The sequence below is a fragment of the Mustelus asterias genome, chromosome 17 (genome assembly GCF_964213995.1).
Source record: "Mustelus asterias chromosome 17, sMusAst1.hap1.1, whole genome shotgun sequence".
In the NCBI taxonomy this organism is placed as follows: domain Eukaryota; kingdom Metazoa; phylum Chordata; class Chondrichthyes; order Carcharhiniformes; family Triakidae; genus Mustelus; species Mustelus asterias.
In genome coordinates, this window is record NC_135817.1 from 37,062,707 (window position 1) to 37,088,941 (window position 26,235).

Consider the following 26,235-nt stretch of genomic DNA (forward strand, 5'->3'; position numbering starts at 1 on the left):
TCAGTTGCCTGCTGAGCCTGGAACGAATGTATCCCACCAATGTTGTGTCCTGGAGGCTTCCACCCGGGTGGTGGTCTGGATAGCTAAGCCCACTTGGATCCTTCCCTTGCGTATCTGATCTGTTGATTGCCTGACATACTCCTGAGCGAGCTCTGTTGCTTGGTGTATGGCCTGTCGGATTATTCTGCCTTGTGTTTTGTCAATGTACAGTGAGTCATCCCACCAGACCCCAAATAGGTAACCTGACGTTCGTCCGGGGAGGTGAAATTCCCCCACTGTTAAAGAGTCTGTTACTTGCAGACAGAAGCTGTGACTGCTGCCACACAGGAGGCCCCCCCATGATTATCTCCATCTCTGGTGTGATGAAACAGCACTGCGTCGGGCTGCTTTGAAAGCTTCTTTTAATGGCAGAACATCGACTTTTACCTTGCTGATATTTGACAAGGGTTCAGGCACACACTATGTAATGTGCTGACTCTGAACAGCACACCGCAGTGCTCATGTGTGCCAGGTCACTTTGGTGGGCTATATATCCCCTGGATCCAATCAGGTAGACCCAATCCTCCTGCACTGTTCCCAGTGACTCAAACTGATAGCTGTCCCTAAAGTAATAAAAGCAAATTACTGCAGATGCTGGAATCTGAAACCAAAAGAGAAAATGCTGGAAAATCTCAACAGGTCTGGCAGCATCTGTAAGGAGAGAAAAGAGCTGACGTTTCAAGTCCAGACGACCCTTTGTCAAAGCTAAAAGGCATAGAAAGTGGGAGATATTTATGCTGCAGGGTGAGGGAATGAAAGATGAGTCATAGCCACAGAAACCAGGGGAAAAGACTGCTAATAGCTGTCCACAGAGAGAATAAAGGGTGTGAATGGCCAATCTGGTGCCAATTCACCAGGGGACAAAGGTAAGATTTAGAAAAGGAGAAGCAAAGAGAAGGGAAGAGGGATAAAGTAGGAGGAAAGAGTGGGGGGGAGGAAGAAAAATGAAGAAAGACAATAAAGAAATAAAAGGTAGAGAACAGTAAAAAAATTAATTAAATAGAATGAAAACAAAGGGGTCGAGGAGGGGTAGAGCAAATCCTCTGAAGTTGCTGAATTCTATGTTGAGACCGGAAGGTTGTAAAGTGCCTAGCCGGAAAATGAGACGCTGTTCCTCCAGTTTGCGTTGAGCTTCACTGGAACATTGCAGCAGGCCAAGGACAGACATGTGGGCATGGGAGCAGGATCATGTGTTAAAATGGCAAGCAACCGGAAGGTCAGGGTCCTGATTGCGCACAGACCGAAGGTGCTCAGCAAAGCAATTACCCAGTCTACACTTGGTCTCTCCGATATAGAGGAGATCACATTGGGAGCAGCGAATGCAATACACCAAATTGGCCATTCACACCCTTTATTCTCTCTGTGGACAGCTATTAGCGATCTTTTCCCCTGATTTCTGTGGCTATGACTCATCTTTCATTCCCTCACCCTGCAGCATAAATATCTCCCACTTTCTATGCCTTTTAGCTTTGACAAAGGGTCATCTGGACTCGAAACATCAGCTCTTTTCTCTCCTTACAGATGCATTTTCTCTTTTGGTTTCAGTTGTCCCGTAAGGTTCCTTTGGATGGGTCTCCTGTGGGACTGCCATAATAAATTTTATCCCTTCCTCTCCTGGCCTGCCACCTGGTCTTGTGACCACCAGTTCATGCCTGGCCCTGTGTATGTTAAGGAGGTTTACTTCATATAGGGAGGTGAATAGGTGCCGCAGGATAGTCCCGAATCTCAAATCCTCAATGTCAGCCCGGATACTATTAATCAAATCTCTAGCAAGAGTATCACAGGCTCTGTGCTTGGGTGGTATTAATTATACTCACAGATACCTTGACCAAGGCCTGCAGGAGCCCCTCTCCTTGTACGTCTATATACTCGGTCCCATATGTCCCATATTGTAGCCCTTTTCCGACTTCCGCGGCTACCCAGGAGGCATAGCTGTTTGTCTCAGCTAGTTGCACCGAATTCATGGCTGAGTTTGCGTTGCCAAATAACCCCCCAGTGTCTCCTCAAGTGCTCCTTTTACTACGCCTGCGTACCCTAGATTCCGGGGTTATCCTATAACTATAGTCGTCTATGGTCTCCTGTAGTCTAATTTTTGCCCATTTAATGGCCCTGGGGTGATCATGGCACTTGGAGTGTAAAACTTCCAACAACCCGGTGATGTTATATGTTATTTCTAAGGATACAATCATGACATCTTGTAGGAGGGTTTTGGGTTTCCCAATCCTAACTGGTCCGTCCGAGGGAAGGTCAACCAATTGAGGGCATTGGCATTGGGTAGGCTTTCGATATCCACAAGTACCAAGGTTATAACATCTAATCTCCCTACGCCCGAGTCTATCTATTACATGGGTACAGTATTCCTGACAGTACTGACCGTCAAGGCCGGGTTCCCATACAAAGGGAGGGAGATCGGTCCATTCCGCCCTTAAATTTAAATATGGATCAAATATCCACGTCCCCCGTCCTGGTCCCGTAATGTGACATGTATAAGCACACATACCCAACCCCGTGTGCATCATATATCCCCTTAATAACCAAGTGTCCCTCTGAGTCCATTTCTGTTTTTAATCCCATTTCAGAAGGTGTGGGGAACCAGTGTCCCCTTCTCAGTTCATGCAGGAAGTGCCATCCTGCAGAGTGTCTCAGTGTCCAATCCCCAGTCCGTGTTGGCCCATCTGCACCGGATCTTTGATCCTAATCGGCATGCCGGGTCTCTCTCTCTGTCGAGGAGCACGTAGACAGTGCGTTTTAGCATGGTTTTCCCCATACTGGCGTGATCACTTGTGTCCAGTGGCTAGCAGGGGTCACTCGGTCCGAAATCCAGGTGTCCAGTTTCTTAATCCATTCGCCTGTTCCCCCACCCCCCTCCCCTCCCCCCCCATAGGGAGCTGGATGTATTGTCCCGGACGCAGGCAGGTGTCCCCCTCCACGTGGACCGTCAGTGCCTCCCAAGTCCCCGTACGGCTCACCAATGAAAGTATGAATCTGGGGAAAAAGGGTAACATTATCCCCACCAGTCGGGGGAAGGTTAGGTCTCTTTAGGTCATTTATGCAGTTTTAATTGCGTATATTGTTTCCACCTCGGCGAACCTTTCATATCTACCAAGGCGCATGTGTCTCCTGAAACAATCACCTCGTGGGGTCCTGCCCATCGGGACTGCAAACCTGCTCATTCAGGAAGAACTTTGATCATTACCTTATCCCCTGCCTTGGGGTTTTGGGTTCGGATACTTTCTTTCTCTCTTTCTCAGTCTCTGATTCTCTGCGTATCTACCACCTCCCCTTTAAACTGTGCAGCTGTACAGCCAGGTACTGGACAAAGTTGAACACCCTCTACAGACCTCTCTGATCTCCTGGTCACTACATCCTTGGGAAGCACCATGGCCCTCCCAGTCATTAGTTCAAAGGGCATCAGTTCCATCCCTCCAGTCATGGTTGCCCACATTTTCATTAGTATAGCAGGCAAGACCTTTACCCAACCCTGTCTTGTCTCCACTAAGGCCTTTGTCAGACTGTTTTTAAGAGTCCTGTTCATCCTTTCTATCATTCCTGAACTCTGCGGGTGGTATGTGACATGGAGTCGCTGCTCGATTCCCAGCAGGGCACAAGCCTACTTCATTACTCTCCCTGTAAAATGGGTGCCTCAGTCTAAGTCTAATTGAAGTGGGACACCCCACCGCGGGATTACTTCTTCTGCTAATATTCTAGCCACTGTTCCGGCCGAGCAGTCCCTGCAGGGGAATGCCTCCATCCACCAGGTGAACCGGTCTATTATCACCAGGCAGTACCTCTTGCTCTGGGATTGTAGAAGCAGTTCGGTGAAATCTATCTGCAATTGCTCCCATGGCCCCTGTAGTCTGGACTGATACCTCAACCTTATCATGTGGGCCTTCCCAGGCTCACACTGGGCACACACTAAACATTGTTGGCAGTGTCTGGCTCTCTCTCCCCATGTCCTTCCATCACCAACATCTGCTCATTTGCTTATTCATTTTATCTCTCTCGATGTGTGCTAGCCCATGGTAAACTCTCAGTAAGGTTTGCCTTATACATTGCGGTGCTACTATGTGCCTGTCTATCCTCCAGATGTTATCTGAACTTTTTACAGCCCCCTCTCTCTTCCATACCTCTGCTTCTTCCTCTTCTGCTGCTAGTTGCACTTTCACTACACTATCTGAATCGTGCTCGTATGCAGCAACTGTTTTCACTTCTTCCCCCTGCACTCTCTGAGTCTGTGCTGTGAGGGCTTTGGCTCCCCTGTCTGCGTAATCGTTGCCCCGCTACTGTGGTGTCTGTATCTTTTTGTGTGCACTTATCTTGATTACTGCAGCCTCCGCTGGTGCTTTAGCTGCCTCTACCAACTCCCTTACACAATTATCATGCTGCACATGTCCCCCTGAGGAAGTTATATATCCCTGTCGAGCCCAAGCTACCATACAGTCGTGAATTACCCCAAATGCGTAACGGCTATCAGTGTGAATGTTAGCCTTCTTTCCCTCGGCTAGTCACAATACCTCCATTAGGGCTATCAGTTCTGCTATTTGTGCTGTCTCGGTCCCTGGGATTTGGCTTCCCTTTAGTACAGTGCCTGTTCTATCCACTACCACCCATGCTGTGCATGGGATTCCCTCATGATACTTCCTAGATCCATCTACATATAATTCCATTACATCTTCTCCTTCTAACAATTCTTCTGCTATCTTGCCACTCTCGCCTTCATCAACTTCCTCTAAACAGCAATGCTCTGTACCCTCACTAACTAGCATGGATGCGGGGTTGAGGCCAGAGTCCTTTACTATTTATATGCGCTTATCCGCCTGGAATAACACACTCTCCCACAATCTTGCTTGTCTTGTGCCCACACTGCCTGTGCAATGATTCCCCACATTCCCTGTTGTTCCCATGCTATAGTAACCGAAGAGATATTTCGGACATAGGGTCGGATTTTCCTTCCCCATCAGTCCACTGAGTAAGGCTTCCACCACTCAATGCAGTGGTTTTTGTGTCGATTACTGCCCCTGTACGACAACGGATGAATGAACACCACTCGACAATCACCAGGCAAAAGTGTTCTCTTCCTGTGGGGAACACTTCAGCGGTCACGGGCATTCGGCCTCTGATCTTCGGGTAAGCGTTCTCCAAGGCGGCCTTCACGACATACGACAACACAGAGTCGCTGAGCAGAGACACGTCCACCCCATTGTTCCAGCCAGTCTATCCCTAGTAGAGTTCCCTCTGCGGTCTTACATAACCAAATTTGGACTTTTACCATGAAATTCTTCTTGGGCTCGCTCAATGTTGCCACACGAACTCTATCTCCTACTCCCCGGATCTGGGTAGTTCTATGAGTTAGGGGTACATCTATATCGGTTATGGATATTGAGGCTCCTGTATCTATTAACATTGTAGACTGCCGGCCCCCTTAGCAGTGCGTCAATAAATATTCGGGAATCTCTCTCCTCCTTTCTAAGGGCCGAGAATCCTCATTGCGCCGAACATCTTTGCAGATCCTCCGCTGAGATCTGTATCACTGACCCGGGGGCTCCGGACCCCCCGCTATTCTTTACGGTGCTGGGTCCCTGACCTTCCTTGCCTCCCCCTTTTGCCCAGCAGTCCTTCTGATCATGCCCTGTCTTCCGGCTATTCTGGCATCTCAGTGAGCCCTGTCCCTCCTGTTTCTTGGCCCTGCTTTCTCTTGCGAAATGCCCTTCCTTCCCACAGTTGTAGCACTGCCTTTCTCCGTCTATCCTTTCCAAGGGGCTCGCCTTGTGTACCTTCCTGGAATTGGCCTCCGCCTTCATTGCCCAGGTGAGGACCTGATTATACATATTCCCGACCGGTATGCCCATCTCCACAATTCTGGCCAGATGCCTTTCGTCGGTCAACATTTTAAAAAAGATTTAATCGTCCCGGTGTGGGACGGCAACCCCCAAATGGTTTTTGTGTGCCTCAAACTTCCTCTCTGCATAGTCCTCTACCCTTTCCTTTGGCCCTTGCTTAATCAGGGTAATCAGTGTCCAGTTAGGACTGCCCCTTCCCAGGGCAGTTCTTACCGCTAATTTAAAAGCTGCAAAGCGGGCTCTTTGTTCCCCCCTCCCCTCTGGGTGATCCATGTGTAATCTCTGAATGGCTGTGGCATGCCTGCCAGAACCGATGTGGGGACCTTTGCCCTCAACAATAAATGACTGTCCTCATTAGTCAACCCATGGTCCTCCTGCAACTCATCAAATTTATCCCAAAAATGGCTGTTGTCACTCTGTCGTTTCATAGGGGGTAGTTCGTTTAGAACCATCTGCTTTTCCCCCGCTGTGAAGGGCGTTTGAATCTGTTGCTCAGTGGTCTGTCCGTCCATGGTCTTCCTTACAACTCGCAAAGGCGCTATGGGCTCTGGCTCCCCTTTCTCCTCATAAGGAGGAGGAAACGGGTACTCGTGCCCGTACTGTCCACCCCAGTATATCCCATCCTTTAGATTGTCCATTCGGCCTGGTCGTCACTGTCCTCAACTAAGTCTAGAGCTGTTGGTACCACAGCCCCCACCAATCGTCCATGTGGTTTGTTCCTGTCCTCCTCCCGGACGTGTCTCACAGCTGCTACTCTCGCTTCATGATGCTCTCTTATCCCTTGGTTTTTCAATATGGCTGTTGCAACTATTACTCCCTTCTCATACTTATTTTTAGTTTGTCCTCTCCACCAGGCCTTCTGCTCAGCCATTAAATCCTTTCCCCATCATTTTCTTAATCGATTTTATATTATGATCAACTATAGTTTGTATGATAGTTCCCTCGGGTCCCCATTGTAAATCCCCTGTACCGGTGCCTGTTTTGTTACACTCAGCCATCTCGGCCACTTTTGCACTCTCTCACCTCTTGCAATGTTTTTTTTCCCTTCCTCGCGGCTCTACCCTCTTGCGGAATTCTCCTTCGCAGCTACTCCTGCTCGCTGTAAACGCGACCTTTCAATCCTTCCTACCCACGTTTGTCCCCAGCGTGGCTCTCTGCTCTCACGGAATACTCCTTCATGGCTTTACCCTCTCGCAGATTTCTCACTTACGGCTACTCCTCCTCGCTGTAAAAGAGCCCCTTCAATCCTTCCTACTCGCGTTTCTCCCCGGCGCGGCTCTCTGCTCTCGCGGAATACTCCTTTGCAGCTCCTCACTGTAAGTGAGGCCCATCAATCCTTTCTCCACGTTTTCCCCGGCGTGGGTTTTATATGCAAACTTCGCTAAAACTTCTCACTTAAGTTTTCTTATCAATTCTATGCCCCAGCGCGCAGTATTACTCTTCGATTTCCTTCAAGTTCACATGGTCAGGCTCTTCCTCCATATAGTTCTTTAGTACCGCAACTTCCAGCCGGCCAACAAAATCGCTCCCCTAACTATGGGAGTTAAAATAATCGTACTGATCTGACTTGGAGCCACATAGTCGCCGGTTGTCTGGTGCGGTACCCTGCTCGCAGCGCCAAATGTAGGAGGGAAATAAAACGAGTCGAGCCTTGGAAGCCATGTCGAACTTCAAGAAAAGCTTTTATTCCATGTGCATGAGGGAGAGCTGAACTTGGGCCTGAAATCTCAGGTTGCCTGCGAGTCCTTTCTGCCCTAGTACATTTGGTACAGGTTAATATACTGTTTCGAGTCACAAAGGTTTACATTCGCATATTAATTCCTCGAGTTGGATACAAAATGGCTTTTAATCTTGTTATGCAGACTGCATTGTTCAGTACAACTTTGTTAATCAGTTTCTTGGTCAGTTCCGTTTACCCGATTTATAATGTCAAAGTGTTGTATTTGTAAAACCGATTTGCACTGATGCGTTAATCGTTATCCCTCTCTGCTAGATGATTGTGTTTTATGGAAGACTATAGCCTCCCTAGACTATATTAGCCTGGCTGTCTTAATGCCGGTTCTCTCATTGTCGTGATAATTCGATCAATCTCCCGCACATCAGAAGTTGATAGCATGCATTAATCATTATCTGTTGGCAGAGCAGGCCAACCATTTCCTTCCCTCTGGTGAGGTCCGGCCCTCTGGGCTTGCTCTATGTAGCCCTGCATGTATTATACTGAAATTAAATAACATATGAATGGACACTTAAGTTTAAATATAAAAGACACGCCCCCAATATTGCCCTACAACACACCTCCAATAAATCAACTTTGTTAGAAGAATGCAAAGATTGTAAGAATTTACATATTCTTCCACTTCTTTGTAGAATCATAGACTCCACACAGTGCAGGAGGAGTCCGTTAGGCCCATCAAGCCTGTAACGGCAACAAACCCATCCAGGTCTTACCCCCGTAACCACACGTATTTACCCTGCTACTCTCCCTGACACTAAGGGGCAACTTAGCGTGACCAATCCACTAACCTGCACATCTTTGGACTGTGGGAGGAAATGGGAGCACCCGGAGGAAACCCACACAGACATGTGGAGAACATACAAACTCCATACAGACAGTCACCCGAGGCTGGAATTGAACCCGGGTCCCTGGTGTTGTGAGGCAGCAGTGCTAACCACTGTGCCACCAGAATGTCCAGAAACCAACTGCTGGGGTTAAAATGACACCAAAGAATCTAGGCTGCGCAGGAGAAAGAGAAGTGGAACTGATACAGTGGACTTCACAACAACAGGATGTCCTAAAGCCTTTTACAGCCAATTGAGTATTGTTGTAATGTGGCTATTTTTGTAAATAGTAGGACAGGAAATGCAACTGTCAATGTGTTCACAAAATTGTCCCATAAACAACTCCCCCAATTGTCTGCATTTCCTTAAATTTTAAATTATATTTTATTTACGTGCAATTTTCCACCAAATTCCCTTCAGCTAATCAAATCTGTCTGACTCAGAGATATTGAGTCATCCAACTGGAGAATCTTTTGCCAGACCTTACCCATTTCATTCTTAACCATTGAAAAATGCCTGCTAACTTCCACAGAGAGCCACATATCTGAAAAGCCATGCACACTGCACCCAAAACTATAAATAATGGAGATACTGCACTGTCCACATTGAATTTCAAACAGCACAGATCATTTCAGCAGAATATAATACACACTACCAATCTTTTTGATTGTAAGCTGGCCCCATATCAGAAAGTCTACCCTCTCATCTTTTGCACATGTCTACAGGCAAGTGAAAATACACTCAGCTTCCAACATGAAGGCCACTGAAGTGGAAGCATACCAATTCAATTCGTTATGAGGAGAGCGGTTTCCTGTATCTCTCCATGGCAGCTTTCACATAGGTGAGTGTTGCAGAATGCCTTGGAGAAAGTGAAGGGAAACTTCAGACCATAGCTGATATTATAACTATCTCTGCCTGCTCAATGCTGCACGGATGGTTGCAAGCAGTCCTTGTGCTAGTGGACTTGTTCTAAAATATCTCTCCATAAAGTAATTCAACTCAAGAGCATTTTCTCTTCAGCATTTTCATTCTGTAAAATGAACAATACATAATCACTGTACTCAGAAATGCTGAGGAGGAATGGAATATTGTTTCTCATGATGAGGACAATGATGGTTATTATATAGCTCTAGATCAAATTGATTAAACTTACTTTCCTATTTAACACACATCTGATAGGAATGCAGAAACAGAGCTAACGCTATAGTAAAAGTGAATAAGATTTTTGGGCATTTTTTCTAAAAACAAGCCTGTACAATTCTGTTACCTTTTATTTCCATAATGGGTTTGCTCCATAATAAAGTCAACTACAAATCAAAAAAAATCATTGTCATTTTTCCATAATCTCAGAGAAATAGGGGGCGATTCGCCCCAAAAAATTGTAAATGCTGGATTTTGGCCCTTCTTGTCTGTGCCGAACCGTTTTATGCCTAGTCCCACTGACCTGCACTTGGACCATATCCCTCCACACCCCTCTCATCCATGAACCCGTCCAAGTTTTTCTTAAATGTTAAAAGTGACCCTGCATTTACCACTTTATCCGGCAGCTCATTCCACACTCCCACCACTCTCTGCGTGAAGAAGCCCCCCCTAATATTCCCTTTAAACTTTTCTCGTTTCACCCTTAACCCATGCCATCTGGTTTTTTTCTCCCTAGCCTCAGTGGAAAAAGCCTGCTTACATTCACTCTATCTATACCCATCAAAATCTTATACTCTATCAAATCTCCCCTCAATCTTCTACGCTCCAGGGAATAAAGTCCCAACCTATTCAATCTCTCTCTGTAACTCAGCTTCTCAAGTCCCGGCAACATCCTTGTGAACCTTCTCTGCACTCTTTCAATCTTATTTACATCCTTCCTGTAACTAGGTGACCAAAACTGTACACAATACTCCAAATTCGGCCTCACCAATGCCTTATATAACCTTACCATAACACTCCAACTTTTATACTCGATACTCCGATTTATAAAGGCCAATGTACCAAAGGCACTCTTTACGACCCTATCCACCTGTGACGTCACTTTTAGGGAATTCTGTACCTGTATTCCCAGATCCCTCTGTTCAACTGCATTCTTCAGAGTCCGACCATTTACCCTGTACGTTCGTCTTTGGTTTGTCCTTCCAAAGCGCAATATCTCACACTTGTCTGCGTTAAATTCTATTTGCCATTTTTGAGCCCATTTTTCGAGTTGGTCCAAATCCCTCTGCAAGCTTTGAAAACCTTCCTCACTGTCCACTACACCTCCAATCTTTGTATCATCAGCAAACTTGCTGATCCAATTTGCCACATTATCATCCAGATCATTGATATAGATGACAAACAACAATGGACCCAACACCGATCCCTGTGGCACACCACTAGTCACAGGCCTCCACTCAGAGAAGCAATCCTCCACAACCACTCTCTGGCTTCTTCCATTGAGCCAGTGTCTAATCCAATTTACTACCTCCCCATGTATACCTAGCGACTGAACCTTCCTAACTAACCTCCCATGAGGGACCTTGTCAAAGGCCTTGCTGAAATCCAGGTAGACAACATCCACCGCTTTCCCTTCATCCACTTTCCTGGTAACCTCCTCGAAAAACTCTAATAGATTGGTCAAACATGACCTACCACGCACAAAGCCATGTTGACTCTCCCTAATAAGTCCCTGTCTATCCAAATATTTGTAGATCCTATCCCTTATCACACCTTCCAATAACTTGCCCACCACCGACGTCAAACTTACTGGCCTATAATTTCCCGGATTTCTTTTGGAACCTTTTTTAAACAACGGAACAACATGAGCCACCCTCCAATCATCCGGCACCTCCCCCGTGAATACTGACATTTTAAATATGTCTGCCAGGGCCCCTGCAAGTTCAACACTAGCTTCCCTCAAGGTCCGTGGGAATACCCTGTCCAGTCCTGGGGATTTATCCACTCTGATTTGCCTCAAGACAGCAAGCACCTCCTCCCCTTTAATCTGTAACGGTTCCATGGCCTCCCTACCAGTTTGCCCTATTTCCGTAGACTCCATGCCTGTTTCCTCAGTAAATACGGATACAAAAAAACCATTTAGTATCTCCCCCATCTCTTTTGGTTCCATACACAGTCTACCACTCTGGTCTTCAAGAGGACCAATTTTATCTCTCACTATCCTTTTGCTCCTAACATACCTATAGAAGCTCTTTGGATTTTCCTTCACTCTGTCTCCCAAAGCAACCTCATGTCTTCTTTTAGCCCTCCTGATTTCCCTCTGAAGTAGCTTCTTGCACTTTTTATACTCCTCGAGCATCTGATGTGTTCCTCGCTGCCTGTACATTTCATACAACTCTCTCTTCCTCTTAATCAGTGTTACAATCTCCCTCGAGAACAAAGGTTCCTTATTCCTATTTCCTTTGCCTTTAATCCTGACAGGAACATACAAACTCTGCACTCTCAAAATTTCTCCTTTGAAGGCCTCCCACTTTCCATTTACATCCTTACCAGAGAACAGCCTGTGCCAATCCACACTTCCCAGATCCCTTCTCATTTCATCAAATTTGGCCTTTTTCCAGTTCAGAACTTCAACCCGAGGACCAGATCTATCCTTATCCACGATCAGGTTGAAACTAATGGCATTATGATCACTGGATCCAAAGTGTTCCCTCACACTCACATCCATCACCTGCCCTAACTCATTTCCCAATAGGAGATCCAATATCGCACCCTCTCTAGTTGGCACCTCTATATACTGATGTAGAAAATTCTCCTGAACACATTTTACAAACTCTACCCCGTCTAAACCTTTAACAGTATGCGAGTCCCAATCTATATGTGGAAAATTAAAATCCCCTACTATCACAACTTTGTGTTTCTTGCAGTTGTCAGCTATCTCTCCGCTGATTTGCTCCTCCAATTCCCGCTGACTATTGGGTGGTCTATAATACAAGCCCATTAATGTGGTCATACCTTTCCTGTTTCTCAGCTCCACCCATAGGGCCTCTGTAGACAAGCTCCCTAATCTATCCTGCCTGAGTACCGCTGTAACATTTTCCCTGACCAACAATGCCACCCCCCCACCTTTTATCCCTCTGCCTCTATCCCGCCTGAAACATTGGAACCCTGGAACATTGAGCTGCCAGTCCTGCCCCTCCTGTAGCCAAGTTTCACTAATGGCTATAATGTCATATTTCCATGTGTCTATCCACGCCTTCAGCTCATCTGCCTTCCCTACAATACTCCTGGCATTGAAATAGACACACCTCAAAATATTCGCGGGAAAATTGGTGTAATTCACGATTGTTTTTTCAGTGGGAGTTCAGACTCGAATCTCCACACTCTGCAATGTAGATGTCACAATTGTGAATATCATTAAAAGCTCAGGGGACGGGGCCTATTCACACTGGAGTCTGACTGTGCTGGAACTCTGCGCATGCTCAGTGGCCACGAACTGTCAGTCTGCCCGTTTCCTGCGTGGTGAATCTCGTAAATCGGTGCAAGAGCGCATCTCCCAACCTGACGCACCAAACAAATTAGTGGGTCAGAATGGGAGGATCGCTCCCATAAAGTGTCTCAATTTTACCACAGAAGAATCCAGTACAGTCTCCAATTTACGTTGTGCAATTGTAATATTCTTGGATGTTCTTTGTTCGCTATGGGTTTCTGTTCAGTCAACATGAACAAGATATCTTTTGTAAACTTAGAGGTCTACAAAGCTTGGACACAAAATTAATTGGTTTGAAGCTGCACAGTATCTATTATCGATGGGGATTACCCCAACTAAAGCACAGTGCTACATGTAAATCCAAAGAATAAATGTTCGCACTTTTAAAGATGTATTGCACTCAAATGATATATCAATCAAAAAGAGAGGTAAATGTCTTTAACTTTATGCTACACTTCAAGCACATGTGTAGGGGTACATTTTCTGGTTCTCCCCTTCCGGGCCTAATGGGTGGGATGGAAAATTTGATGGACCATTAAAAAGTCCATTGACCTCCGGCAGGAATTTCTAGTCTTGGGGCAGGTGGGACTGGAAAATACCACCCGTATTGTCCAGAGGCTGTCCAAAGCTTACCCCAGCTCTGCAGCCATAGTCAATCACTCCTTGCATTGTCAAGTTGAATCTTCCAGTGTCCATCGCCAACCATTCCATTCCTAGCAAGTCTTCCAGATACAATTATCACCAGCAAGGCCCATCTCACAAAATCCCCATTCCCTGAGGTCACGTCTGTTTGGACAACACAGAATTCCAGAGATTCCTGCATCCATTTGATTTAATTTGATTTGATTTATTATCGTCACGTGTATTAGCATACAGTGAAAAGTATTGTTTCTTGCGCGCTATACAGAAAAAGCATACCGTTCATAGAGAAGGAAATGAGAGAATGCAGAATGTAGTGTTACAGTCATAGCTAGGATATAGAGAAAGATCAACTTAATGCAGGGTATGTCCATTCGAAAGTCTGATGGCAACAAGGAAGAAGCTGTTCTTGAGTTGGTTGGTACATGACCTCAGACTTTTGAGTCTTTTTCCCGATGGAAGAAGGTGGAAGAGAAAATGTCCAGGGTGCATTGGGTCCCTAATTATGCTGGTTGCTTTACTGAGACAGCGGGAAGTGTAGACAGAGTCAATGGATGGGAGGCTGGTTTGTGTGATGAATTGGGCTACATTCACAGCCTTTTGTAGTTTCTTGTGGTCTTGGGCAGAGCAAGAACCATACCAAGCTGTGATACAATCAGAAAGAATGCTTTCTATGGTGCATCTATAAAAGTTGGTGAGAGTTGTAGCTGACATGCCAAATTTTCTTAGTCTTCTGAGAAAGTGGAGGTGTTGGTGGGCTTTCTTAACTATAGTGTTGGCATGGGGGGACCAGGACAGGTTGTTGGACACCTAAAAACTTGAAGCTCTCGACCCTTTCTACTTCATCCCCATTGATATAGACAGGGGCATGTACTCCTCTACGCTTCCTGAAGTCGATTTCAAGTTTCTTCATTTTGTTGACATTGAGGGAGAGATTATTGTCGCTGCACCAATTTACCAGATTTTCTATCTCATTCCTGTACTCTGTCTCGTCATTGTTTGAGAACCGACCCACTACGGTGGTGTCGTCAGCAAACTTGAAAATTGAGTTGGAGGGGAACATGGCCACACAGTCATAAGCGTATAAGGAGTATAGTAGGGGGCTGAGAACATAGCCTTGTGAGGCACCGGTGTTGAGGATGATCATAGAGGAGATCTTGTTGCCTATCCTTACTGATTGTGGTCTGTGGGTTAAGAAGTTCAGGATCCAGTCGCAGAGGGAGGTGCCGAGGCCCACGCCACGGAGTTTGGAGATGAGTTTTGTCGGAATAATGGTGTTGAAGGCTGAGCTGTAGTCAATAAATCGGTGTCTTTGTCATCTAGATGTTCCAGGGTTGAGTGCAAGGCCAGGGAGAATGTAGAATTAATTATTGTTATTCCAACTCCTTTGAACAGTTCAGTTTGCTTTAGTAAACTGTTTCCTCATAGAGATTTTTACTTCTGCTCCCCATCATTTCCTACAGATATGAAAATAAGAGAGCTGATTCTCTTCTGCCTGCTTCTCAGCCTTTTCTGTTCGGTGAGTGGTGTGAGAAAGTGCAACTGAACACATCAATGGGTTTCCATTTGACTTTCCCTCCCTTTGCAACTCTAATCCCCATGGCAACCTAAAGTCACGTGCGCTCTTCCCCAAGCTGGAGCGTTTACCATGAATTCACCACCCACTCTCAGAACTACATGTTTTACTTTTAGTTAAAGCAACATTTTAAGACACGATCATCTTGTAAAGTTCAGCATTTGTGACACTTCCCTGCTAAAAATGAAAAAACAATGACCACAGTAATCGTTTTCCCCCCCACAACATTATAAAAACACAACAGATTCTAATATTGCAAACATTTTAACAATTAATCTATTACGCATGATAGAGGTAACATTTTTCCCCTCTGTCACATTTCACCCTAATGTTCTGTCTTGTAACAAAACCAACCGGACGTGATGATCGGGATTTAAAGTCCAACTCCTGTGAATCCTTGGAGCCACAACGTTTCTGCAAATGACAGATTATTTTACTTCACCTCACTCTCTACAAAAACATCTCCTTCTTCATTTTGCATGCTCTTTACAGCTTTTCCATTTCCATAATTAAAGATTGATTTGGCATTCTTTGTGTTGCCTTTTTAAACCCAGTGTTGGACTGTACACATTCTAGACTTGGATCAACATTTGTGATAAATTCAAAGATTTTATCTTGTGTTTGGCCTTTTAACTTTGTCAAGGACGACATTTTGCTAATTGCTGGCAATCCATTTGGTGCTGGCAGTTATGAACTGAAACCAAAAAAGTAATAACATCATATTTCTTCTCAACCTCTGGATTCAGTGATTTTCCCCCTGCTTATCATTAAATCCTAAAACCACACTGTCACTGCGATTTTCACTTGTTAAAACACACTCAGAACAATTATATTCACTTTTTAACTCCTGACCTCCATTTACTTCCACATATTTGTGTTTTTTTAATGTTCAAGCCTTTCAACAAAATTTCAACCAACTATCAATTTGATGAAGTCAAACTATTGCGGATGCTGGAATCTGAAACAAAAACAAAAAATGCTGGAAAATCTCAGCAGGTCTGACAACATCTGTGGAGAGGGAACAGAGCCAATGCTTCGAGTCTGGATGACCCTTTGTCAGAGCTCTCAACTTGATTTATCCTTCCCTTCACCTGAATTCACTGCATCCTGTTGAAATTCAGGATCACTTTTATCTTTAATTTTTTTTCCATAACCTAACCCTTCATTTTACTTTTCCATGTGACAAGTTGAACACTGCCTCCTTTTGTGCAGGTTGATTTTTCTGTTGAATAAATCCTCTATAGCTGCTTCATTGAGGTTCTGTCTGTGCCCAGCTAAGAAATCTTGATACTCCTTTTCATTCGGTTTTTCTTCTTCCCACCGAGTTCATGACTTATTTCATTCCAACCTGGCAAGTGTTACAACTGCCTTGTTCCAAAAGTTTTAATTTACATTGAAGAGCACACATTCAGCATTGGATTCAACCTTTCCACTTCTTTTTCAAAGCACATATTTCCTCTATTGCATTGTTAGTCTTGAGTACTGATGTGATCTGCGGTTATGCTTTTTCTTCATTTTTAATTCAATAATTTTTCATTAAGTTTTCCTTTACAGCCTGATGTTCCAGTGTCATTTTTGAATAAGCAGACGGAGTTGCTGACAGCGTGTTTATAAAACTTAGTTGGGTCTATCATGTCACTTGGTTTTTCATGTGCAATTTCAGTTTCAACAGCAGGCTTTCTTGAAACCACTGAAGATGACTTCCCCAGGCAAGTCATTTCTTAATGAGAAATTCACACCTTTAAATCTACACCGAGGCAAATTAGGAACAACCCCATCAATTACAAGACCAGTGACTAAGTGACATGTTAAATTAACTCTGAACAAAAAAACCAGGTAAACATTCTATCAATACCCCACACCAATACTTCCCTCAGTTAGCAAACTTTTGAAGAAGAAATTCATGTCACATGCCATATCATTAATGATAGTTCTTATTTAGCACTGCTGCCTCACAGCGCCAGGGACACGGGTTCGATTCCTGGCTTAGGTCATTGTCTGTGCGGAGTCTGCACATTCTCCTTGTGTCTGCGTGGGTTTCCTCCGGGTGCTCCGGTTTCCACCCACAGTCCGAAAAACATGTTAGTTAGGTGCATTGGCCATGCTAAATTCTCCCTCCAGTGTACCCGAACAGGTGCCGGAGTGCGGCGTCTAGGGGATTTTCATAGTAACTTCATTGCAGTGTTAATGCAAGCCTACTTGTGACACTTAAATAAACTTAAACTGAAGAATAACAATTGACTTGCTTGCCTCGCCGGACAGAAATGTGGACACTCTGGGTGGAATTTTATGAAAAAAAATCTAAATGCCGAATGAGTGAGAAGGCGGAAGAGTTGCAGATTTGTTTTTTGGGTGAGTTTGAAAATGCAATCTTATGGCACATAGTGGAATAAAAAAGCCAGCAGGGGGTGAGGTGGAGCCTCCATTCACCAGTGTACTGGGAGACTTCTTGCCTCTCCCTCCCCCAACACATTGGACCATACGTGATTCTTGTTGGGCAGAAGCTCGGCTGGTGAGGTGCTAGAGGTAAATGAGCCTGGATAATAGCATCCAGGACTTGTTAATGACATGCAAAGCAAACCTTTCTGGGCGTAAACCCATTTTCGCTGGCAAAATAGCACCAGTAAGATCAGGGGAGCCAAAAAACTGGGCACAAACCTAATTTTTCGTCTCCTACCTGATCTTACGACCTCACCTCGCCAAAAGTCATAGAGTCATAAAGTTATAGAGGTTTACAGCATGTAAACAGGCCCTTCGGCTCAACTTGTCCATGCTGCCCTTTTTTTTACATCCCCTAAGCTAATCCCAGTTGCCCGCATTTGGCCCATATCCCTCTATACCAATCGTACCCATGTAACTGTCTAAACACTTTTTAAAAGACAAAATTGTACCTGCCTCTACTACTACCTCTGGCAGCTTGTTCCAGACACTCACCACCATCTGTGTGAAAAAATTGCCCCTCTGGACACTTTTGTATCTCTCCCCTCTCACCTTAAACCTATGTCCTCTCGTTTTAGATTCCCCTACCTTTGGGAAAAGATATTGACTATCTAGCTGATCTATGGCCCTCGTTATTTGATAGACCTCTATAAGATCACCCCTCAGCCTTCTACGCTCCAGAGAAAAAAGTCCCAGTCTATCCAGCCTCTCCTTATAACTCAAACCATCAAGTCCCGGTAGCATCTTAGTAAATGTTTTCTGCACTCTTTCTAGTTTAATAATATCCTTTCTATAATAGGGTGACCAGAACTGCATACAGTATTCCAAGTGTGGCCTTACCAATGTCTTGTACAACTTCAACAAGATGTCCCAACTCTTGTATTCAATGTTCTGACTGATGAAACCAAGCACGCCGAATGCCTTCTTCACCACTCTATCCACCTGTGACTCCACTTTCAAGGAGCTATGAACATGTACCCCTCGATCTTTTTGTTCTGTAACTCTCCCCAGTGCCCTGCCATTAATTGAGTAAGCCCTGCCCTGGTTCAATCTACCAAAATGCATCACCTCGCATTTGTCTAAATTAAACTCCATCTGCCATTCGTCAGCTCACTGGCCCAATTGATCAAGATCCCGTTGCAATCGGAGATAATCTTCTTCACTTTCCACTATGCCACCAATCTTGGTGTCATCTGCAAACTTACCAACCATGTCAGGCGGGTCAAGGTCATAAGATTGCGTCCTTTATTTTTAAACAGAAAAATTCCATATTTTCTTGCCATCTGATCCACTTTAGTAGTTAACACAAGGGAGAGGTGATGGCCTCGTGGTATTATTGCTAGACTATTAATCCAGAAGCTCAGCTAATGTTCCGGGGACCCGGGTTTGAATCCTGCCATGGCAGATGAGGAAATTTGAATTCAATAAAAAATATCTGGAATTAAGAGTCTAGTGATGGCCATGAAATCATTGTTGATTGTTGGAAAAATCCACAGGTTTACTAATGTCCTTTAGGAAAGGAAATCTGTTGTCCTTACTCTCAGTGATATGACTCCAGAGCTACTGAAATGTGGTTGACTCTCAACTGCTCTCCAAGGGCAACTAGGGATGGGCAATAAATGCTGACCAGCCAGTGATTCTCATGTCTCACAGATGAATTTAAAAAAACTTGCCAAAAGCTAGGGCACCATTTAGAGAGTAGCTGTTAAACCATTCACATACTTTAGTCTTGCATTTCAATTTCCAACATTCAGCTTTTACATGTCATTTTTTACAACATGTTAGTTCCCTTGTATCTAACCTATCTTCCAGAATTCCTTTCTTACTACTCAGGGTGTGCCTTTTTCTTCACCCTGGCCATCTTCTTCAATAAGAAGTCTCACAACACCAGGTTAAAGTTGGACTTTAACCTGGTGTTGTGAGACTTCTTACTGTGTTCACCCCAGTCCAACGCCAGCATCTCCACATCATCTTCTTCAATACAGCCAAATCTATTTCATTATCAGATCTCTTATCTTTCCAGGTTCTTCAGGTGCGCAAACAAAAGCCTGTTACTAACATGCTTTTGAGAAAATTCATAGTTATCTGCCAATACGACAACACCCTTTATCTTAGAAGTTTCATGCTCTTCCAGGTGGGATCTTATTCCGAAAGGGTCAATATTTTTAAATTCTTCCATCAGAATCACCTCTCTGAGATTCTCAAAGTCTTATTCAACTTTTATGGACCTCTACCATCTGTAAAACACTATTTGCTTTAGCAGATTCCATGCAAGTCTGGCACTGTTGCATGCTTAAATTTCCAAGTTTCCACCTGTAAGCCTCAGGCACTAATGCATCGGTGTTGAAACAGCAGCTTTCATCCTTTCATAGTCAGCAGACTGTTTGTACCCCTCCAAAGCTATTTCCATGAATACACTCTGTGGTCTTATACTATTTTCTTAAGACCACTGCAGCTTCATGGCAATTTTCTCAAATAATACAAATGCACTTTAACTCCATCCCCACTGAATATAAGCACTATGAATATACATTTCCAAATCACAACCAAGAGTTAATCCTGAGTCATCCGCAAGTTTTGCCGCCACCACTGGTTTGTGTAATCAAAGCTCTTCTCTGTCTAGTTTAAATTTCTTCACTTTCTTTCCTCTTTGAGACACTTTGCACTGGATTTTCATGTTAGAGTCAAGTAGACAGAGGCAGGAAATTTCTCAGCTCAACACATCACAGGAAAAAGTGCCTGTAAAGTTTGTTTTGGGGTGAGGGGTGCGAGGGGATGGCAGGGGAGGGGAAAGGCCGTGGATGCATGCTGGATGTAGTTGGGCCCAGTGTCCCTGGAAACAGTTTGGAAGCAGCCACAGGGGTTGCCGAGTGGCGAGGCAGGCTGTTTAAAAGAACAGCTCTGGACTCTGTTGCCTCACAAAAGGCTCCCTCATCCATAGTATGGCGCACATTACTCTGAGGGGCAGTGAAACATGGGTCCTTGAAAAACTGACATGACTCCACAAAAATTGCAGGTGTCTAGACGATGTCTATCCCCACAACAGAAGCAGGTCAGGAATGTAGGGTGTGGGCACACTGCCTTCACCTTTCCTCCACCCTCATGAAAATTGAGAGTGGAAGAAATCTCAAAATCGGGTCCTGTCTGCTTTTTGTTTTAAAGATCCACAGAGTTTCCCTGACTTCACAAAATAAAGCCCTCTGTCTTTTTCTGTATTCCTTTTCTCTGTTATTTTTCTCTTGCCAGTTTCTCTTTGGAATTCAAGGCTGGTATTTTACGCTCCATTTTGTGGGCCGTTTCACTGCCTCTTCCAGAGCACTGTGGCCTATGGTGCCGACAGTCAGCTTTGGCAGGGCTGGCTTCAGTGCCAGTGGCATACACATTCAGATCCCAGAGCGCACAGGACAAACGGGTACCTGACTATCTCTCTGCACAGGTCCTTGCCAACTTTGCACTTACCTTTTCTGATAATAGAAGATCATTGAACCTTTAGTGGCATAATAGCCATGTCCAGCACACAATGTTGAGTCCACTGATAACAATAACAGCTCTGACAAAGGGTTATCTGGACTCGAAGCATCAGCCCTTTTCTCTCCTTACAGGTCCTGCCAGACCTGCTGAGATTTCCAGCATTTTCTCTTTTGGTCTCTCATTTTGGGTTGAGTCCACTGACCTGGGCAGCTACCTCAGTCCAGGCCTCTTTAGTCAGGTGGGCTGGCCTTCTCTCCTCTTCTCTGGACATCAGGATGTTGCACTTGGCACTGACCTCCAGCACCAGCACATACAAGCACTCGGGAGGGCACCTCGCCCACCTGACTTGCCCTGCCACCTTCCATGGCCTCCGGGCGCTTATTCCACTTCTGGAGAGCAGAAAAGTTATTGATCTTCAGCTACACAGCACCCTTAGCTTCTCCCAAAACTACTGGCTACCTTAAGGAAGCTGTCTCCTCTCCCTATTGGAGCCCACACCCGACACGTTCCCATCCCTGTCCACACGGAGCCCCAACTGGCAGACGTGTTACCCGCTGGGTGGGTATTAATTGGACAACCAGCGTAATATCACGTTAACAACACAATATCGGGCAGGAGCGGGTTTCACATCAGCTCCCACCTGAATTGATTTGGGCATGCCCCGAGGGTAAAATTCAGGCCCAAGTTTTATTTTTAACTTCTGACTCCAATTCAGGTTATTTCATTTGTAATTAAATTCGAGCAAACTCAACATGAGTGCTGTCAGGAACCTTCTTTACCTCAAGTTTCAAGTATACAGAGCTCATATTGCAAACAGTTTCTGCCTTTTTAGTTCTTACTTTCAAGTTGACCTCTAATTTCTCTGCCACAACCTTCAAAATAACCTTTGTTAACTGTTACCTAACAAACAGGTCCTCCCTTTCCAGAAATACTAAGCAATAGGTAACCGTTGTGACTTCTCATTGAATACGGCGAATGTAAATGTGAAAACCATAGAGTCATAGAAGTTTACAGCATGGAAACAGGCCCTTCGGCCCAACTTGTCCATGCCGCCCTAAGCTAATCCCAATTGCCTGCATTTGGCCCATATCCCTCTATACCCATCGTACCCATGTAACTGAAGGAGGAAATTTTCCAGAAAACCATATTTGCATCATCAAACATATTTACATATTGGACTAATTGGCACCACTCATAACGGGCCAACAATGCAGAGGGGCACCCCCGGATGGATATTCGATCGGGTCCCCCCCTGCACAGCTGAGAGACTCACGAATTTCAGAAACTACGGAAGATCCCTAATCTGCCTAGCAACAGCGCAGCTGCATTTTAAACTGGCCAAGGCAGACATAAAAATCTGATAAACTAAGAGATAAGGATAAAAGGTTAAGAATGAAATACCCCAGACACCCAACAGGACAGGATGACATTAACACTCAATCTCACAAGCAGGAAACACAGACACGGAACAATAGGATCAATTCAAATAAGAGGACACATAGAGGTGGTAATGGGAAACGCATTTAGACACCGGGGCAGGACCAAGTAATCCCATTAACACGAACACACACCATACAAATGCTAATCCATGAAACTTCCTAGGGACTTTTGAAACTGACAGACCACTTTATACATTGTGTAAAAAAAGGCATAATCAAATGTTCCCGCGCGAATTTTGGATCCCTATAAAGATCCAGAGCTGATGTGATTTAATTGAGATCAACGTGGCCAAGCCACTGTTTCTGAGCTGGCTACGGGGGTCTCCCTGGGATCCCAGTAATTGTACAATAAAGACACGCTTTGAACCTTGATTTGCGACTCAACTTCTATTCTGCACTGGTAAGGGATATTTCCCTACAACAAAATGGCGTAGTCAGCAGGATTTGATATCTGACTTCTGACTGATGGCCACAGTTTGAAAGTCGGGATCAAATTTAAACGAATCTGATACAAATCCAGAGCAGTCAAAGGAGAGTGCAGGTCTCCGTTCAAAGTGAGGTACCTTTAAGGGTTAGGGTTTGTCTGTTTTAAGTATTGTTGTCTTGTAGAACTGTATAATCTTGCCTAAGTTTTTAAATTGAAACAGAAGTCCGCACTAAAGAGGTACAGGTCAGAACGACCGCGTGGAAGAAGGTAAGTAACTTTTAACTTTAATAGGAGTAAAGGACCAGAGGTAAAGATAACAGGTTTTGGGCTATTTGATAACAGGAATTAAGACTAATATAAAGATAAGTACCGCATGCAGAACTAATTGGTGTAACTAACCCAGGATTGTAAATGAAACCGCTGTCTGTGCCAAGGCAATAGGACAAGGGAGTGCTTGACTCAAGGTGCCCTACCCTAAACTGGACGTTAAGAGGAGAAATCTCCCACGCTAAGGTTGGGTTTTGAAGCGGGCGCTAAGAGGCACAGGCACTCAGGGTGCAAGGCACGGACAGTGTAAATCGGGTAACAACACTGACTCTGAAGGGACGAACAACCTCAGAGTCGATACAGTTACTAACTATAACAGGGGCTTTGATAACAGAATACATGTGTGTAAGTGTTGAGGAAAAGGGGACCCGATCCATCCTGACCAAGAGACACGACGACGGAGGATCCATTAGGGACCCGGGCGGAGTTTGATAACCTTGTTCGTCTGTAGGGAACACCACAGCCCATAGCAGGATACCCGGTTTTGGGGTAACGGATCAACCCTGCTAGTGGGGGTGGTGGCCGAGCGGGAGGCGTTGTACTTAGAGGGGCTGGGAACAGGGGCGGACAAACCCACTAAACAACCAGCACACATCCCAATAAGACAACACAAAATAGTCCAAGCGTGAGGTGTCAGGAATAGTTGGGGGAGCCCAGGGGAAAGAGACCCACTGGAACCTCACTACGAGGCCCTACAGCAATACAGACGGTGCTGGGGCAGTATCAGTGACAGGAGATAAGGGAGAGAGTTGAGGCACTTTTACTGTAGCAGCCAGCATACGGGGGTTGCAGGACTGCTAGACAGAAAAATGGCAGACCACGTTGTTAAGGGAGAAACTGCAGTAGCTCTCATTTTGAAGTATCTGTTAGCCAGAGAAGCGATTGTTGCAAAGATGAAACGGAACGGGTGGAACGCATCACAAACTTTAGAAGATCAAAGAAAGTGGGTAGACGGAGTTAAACGGGACAAAACAAAAGTAATGGGAGTAATATTAGTGACCCAGTTAGCTGGACTAATTGAGGAAGTAAATGCCTCAATGGAGGAGAGACACAAAGAGACAGAACAAATTAAAGTATTACAGGAGAGAGTGAGGGAATTAGAACACAGAAGACACACTGCGGAGATAACGCAGAGATCAGAGGAAACGGACCCTCGGCGCCCATACGAGTCAGTGCAGAAACATACAGCCACTCCAGCATCAGAAGAAAACGTAGAAAATTATAATCTAGCGCCAGTCACGAGAGGAGGGACGTTAGCACAACCAAAGGCAACCTATAAGCCTTTTACGCCAGGGGAAAGGCAGCAGATGGATAGGAGAGATCTTAGTTTTTGTATTTCAGTGTGTTTGTGAGATCTGGTAGCTTGTCGAATGTAGGTGGTTGTTGTTGTAATTAGATTGAGAGCAGGGAGCTCTTTGTTCCTGTGGAATGTTTGCTACAGGCAGTGGGTGCAGTGTATTGCACCTTGGTTTAGCCTCAGGGGGCTGGGAGAGTGTTAAAACTGTTAAAGATTAAAGTGATAGGATTTCTTGAATTTACTTCTGCTTTGAGTTAATTACAGTTTGGAAGAAAGAAGAATAAAAGCGATTGTCTTAATCAATGTTCTGTATTCTCTTTGAATGTTTTACACTCATCCCAGTCTGAAATGATAAGTTTGAATGAAAAAGGATGTACTGTGGAATGACTTTTGGAAGCTTCCATGTGTGTGTGTGTGTGTTTAAACAAAGTGGTTGCGTGAATGCTTTGTTGTTGTTTGTTTTAATGTTAAGAAAGGATTTAAACCTTGGAAGGAAGCATGTGCTCTTTCCTTTGTCTTGAAGTAGAAATTATAAGAGTTAGTTGAGGAGTTAAGAGAAGAAAATAAGTTATTTTGTGGAAAGGTAGAAAAGCAGGAACAAAAGACTGAGGTCTATGAATTAGTTTAAAGTGTATCAAGTCAGTGAAATACAGTATTAATCGCAGAATATCGCGATTTGCGAACGTCAGATAGTTTAGTATTCTGAACTAGTTAAAATTATGTACTGCCGTCAGAATTTCATGAGCCATCAAGGTTCAAGGTTTGCCAAATATAAAAGCACTGCAAAGCTTAAAACCTAGCCAGTTAAGAAACCAAAATGTTCCTAATCAAATAACTGGTATGTATTGTACCTGCTTTGATTTTGATTCGGCGCCTGTTACTTTTCCTAGAGTGCGGGGGTTTCGATCTGGAGCTCAGTTTAAAAAAAGAAACGGCTTGAATTAAAAGGGTTTGGATATCACGGGTACGATGTGTAAAGTGGTATGATACAACTGCCGCTTGATTATTTTTATTATACAGTATAGCACTGCCATATAGACACAAGAATAACATCAAATCCTGAAAAGCCTTAACCAACTTTGTATGATATATTCATATACTATATTGGGCATTGATAAAGACATAATTATTTTGTGAAGTACTGTGGTGTAGCGCTTGCACGCAAACAAATGATCAAATTAGAGATAGTGTAAGAGTACTCATATAAAGATCGGAACTGTATGGCATGTGATTTTAATGGGGAAAGCGATGTCTTTTGATAAGACTACATACAAATGAATGGATGTATCCGACAATACATCCGAGACCTTAGCACCCAATTGAAGGGGATGCGCCGGTCCGTAATTTCTAATCAGGCACAGGTCGACGCAGAGGGGGACTCAGAAATATTACCAGAAGTCCCAAAAGCCGGGAGCCGGGTATTAACAAAAGTGCTTCCTGCAAAACCAGGATTTGCCCCAAGATGGCACGGACCTTACGAGGTCATTATTAGCGGAGATACCTGTGCCTGTATAGATATAAGGGGACAGGGGGTCTGGAAACACTGGACCCAATTAAAACTATATGAGGACAAATGAACTAAAAAATACCGTTTTGCTCATTCAACTTCCACAGGAACCAGGACCAGATCTACTATCAAGACGTCGGAACCAACTACTTTTAATTTAATTGCCTGTTTATTTTCTGTATATACTGTAATTGTAAAATACTGTTGAAAAAAAAAGAGCGATATGGGAACAGGGACATATCTGATAATAACCCTGACCATTGT